Raw genomic sequence first — 3,403 nt, forward strand, 5'->3', positions numbered from 1 at the left:
TGTGTGATTTGGGTGCCAGTGTTTCCATGATTCCGAAAACTTTATGTGATGTTCTAGGTTTCCATGATCTTGATGATTGCTCGTTAAATTTGCACCTTGTGGATTCCACCATTAAAAAGCCAATGGGAAGGATCAATGATGTTCTTATTGTTGCAAATATAAATTTGGTGCTCGTTGATTTTATCGTTCTTGATATAGATTGCAATCTTTCTTGCCCTATTATTGTTGGTAGACCTTTTCTTAGAACGATTGGCGCGATTATTGATATGAAGGAAGGGAATATTAGATTCCAATTTCCATTAAAGAAAGGCATGGAGCACTTTCCAAGAAAGAAAGTCAAATTACCTTATGAATCTACCATGCGGGCTACTTATGAATCAAGTGCCAAAGATGGCACTCGTTAGATCTATCTTCGCTTTTATGCCTAGCTAGGGGCGTTAAACGATAGCGCTAGTTGGGAGGCAACCCAATTTTCTTTATGTTCTTTGTTTCTGTTCCTGTTTAGTGTTAAATTTTGTTTCTACTTTCTGTAGATGTGTCTTTATGTTTTATTTAGTGTTTGTGCCAAGTAGAACCTATAGGATAAACTATGATGATAGTTGATTTGATTCTGCTGAAAAATAGAAACTTTGCGCTCACGAGAAAAATTCAATAAATCATAGAAACGAGCTTTTGCATTGATTCTTTTTTATGCTGATCAATAAAAAATAATTCCAGTACATCCTATTTTCGTAGGATTTTTAGAGTTCCAGAATTTTGAGTTGGTTATAGATTGCTACAGACTGTTATGTTTTTGACAGATTCTTTTTTTCGTGTGTTGTTTGCTTATTTTGATGCATCTATGGCTAGTAAAATAGTTTATAAACCATAGAGAAGTTGGAATACAGCAGGTTTAACACCAAAATAAATAAAGAATGAGTTCATTACAGTACCTTATGTGGTGGTTTTGTTTTCTTTCACTAACGGAGCTTATAAGATTTCCTGTTGAGTGTTGTGTTGTGAAGTTTTCAAGTTTTGGGTAAAGCTTTTATGGACTATGGAATAAGGAGTGGCAAGAGCCTAAGCTTGGGGATGCCCAAGGAACCCCAAGATATTCAAGAATAGCCAAAAGACTAAGCTTGGGGATGCCCCGGGAAGGCATCCCCTCTTTCGTCTTCTTTCATCGGTAACTTTACTTGGAGCTATATTTTTATTCGCCACATGATATGTGTTTTACTTGGAGTCTCGTGTATTATATTAGTCTTTGCTTTTTAGTTTACCACAATCATCCTTGCTGTACACACCTTTTTGGAGAAGCCTATTTTATTAGAATTTGCTAGAATACTCTATGTGCTTCACTTATACCTTTTGAGCTTGATAGTTTTTGCTCTAGTGCTTCACTTATATCTTTTAGAGCATGGTGGTAACTTGATTTTATAGAAATTGCTAGTCTCTCATGCTTCACTTATATTATTTTTAGAGTATTTTAGAACAGCATGGTATTTGCTATGGTTATAATTTGATCCTAGAATGGTGAGCATCCAAGTTGGGTATGATAAAAACTATCATAGGAAGTGAATTGGATGCTATGATCAATTTGATACTTGATAATTGTTTTGAGATATGGAGGTAGTGATATTAAAGTCATGCTAGTTGGGTGATTATAGATATCCAACGTATCTATAATTTTTTATTGTTCCATGCTATTATATTACCCCTTTTGGATGTTTATGGGCTTTATTTTACACATTTATATCATTTTTGGGACTAACCTACTAACCGGAGGCGTAGCCCGTATTGCTGTTTTTTTGCCTATTTCAGTATTTCAAAGAAAAGGAATATCAAACGGAGTCCAAATGGAATGAAACCTCTGGGAGCATGATTTTTGGAACGAACGTGATCCAGAGGACTTGGAGTGCAAGTCAAGAAGCAGCCGAGGCAGCCACGATATAGGAGGGCGTGCTCCCTTGTCTCGTGGGCCCCTCAGGCGTCCACCGACGTACTTCTTCCTCCTATATAAGCCTACGTACCCTGAAAACATCCAGGGGCAGAACGAAACACAATTTCCACCACCGCAACCTTCTGTATCCACGAGATCTCATCTTGGAGCCTTCGTCGGCACTCTGGCGGAGGGGGAATCGACCACCGAGGGCTTCTACATCAACATCCTTGCCTCTTCGATGAGTTGTGAGTAGTTTACCACAGACCTACGGGTCCATAGTTATTAGCTAGATGGCTTCTTCTCTCTTTTTGGATCTCAATACAATGTTCTCCCCCTCTCTTGTGGAGATCTATTCGATGTAATATCTTTTTGTGGTGTGTTTGTCGAGATCCGATGAATTGTGGGTTTATGATCAGATTTATCTATGGATAATAATTGAATCTTCTCTGAATTCTTTTATATGATTGAGTTATCTTTGCAAGTCTCTTCGAATTATCGGTTTGGTTTGGCCTACTAGATTGATATTTCTTACCATGGGAGAAGTGCTTAGCTTTGGGTTCAATCTTGCGGTGTTCTTACCCAGTGACAGAAAGGGTTGCAAGACACGTATTGTATTGTTGCCATCGAGGATAACAAGATGGGATTTATATCATATTGCTTGAGTTTATCCCTCTACATCATGTCATCTTGCTTAATGCGTTACTCTGTTCTTATGAACTTAATACTCTAGATGCATGCTGGATAGCGGTCGATGTGTGGAGTAATAGTAGTAGATGCAGGCAGGAGTCGGTCTACTTGTTATGGGCGTGATGCCTATATACATGATCATGCCTAGATAACGTCATAATTATTCGCTTTTCTATCAATTACTCGACAGTAATTTGTTCACCCACCGTAATACTTATGCTCTCGAGAGAAGCCTCTAATGAAACCTATGGCCCCCGGGTCTATCTCTTATCGTATTTGCTTTCAATTTACTTTTATTTGCATCTTTATTTTCTGCATCTATATTATAAAATAGCAAAAATATATTTATCTTATCATACTATCTCTATCATATCTCACTTTCGCAAGTGGCCGTGAAGGGATTGAAAACCCATTTCTCGCGTTGGTTGCGAGTTCTTTGTTTGTTTGTGTAGGTTTGTGGGACTTGTTGAGGAGCCTCCTACTGGATTGATACATTGGTTCTCAAAAACTGAGGGAAATACTTATGCTACTATTGCTGCATCACCCTCTCCTCTTCGAGGAAAACCAACGCAAGCTCAAGACGTAGCATAGAGATGAATGAATAGTGTTCACAAAATTTAGCTAAACGAGTTTTAGAGCGAGTGATTCTCCCTGTTTGGATATCATTGTAGATTTTCTCGACGGGATGGTCTTTAGCTATTCTTGCTCGAACTCGTGAAAGCTTTTGCTTGGATCTTGGTTGAACATCTTCTTCATCATCTTCTTCTTCTTCTTGGCCTTCTTGATTGTTGAGGT

This window comes from Triticum dicoccoides, chromosome 3B (genome assembly GCF_002162155.2).
Source record: "Triticum dicoccoides isolate Atlit2015 ecotype Zavitan chromosome 3B, WEW_v2.0, whole genome shotgun sequence".
Lineage (NCBI taxonomy): Eukaryota > Viridiplantae > Streptophyta > Magnoliopsida > Poales > Poaceae > Triticum > Triticum dicoccoides.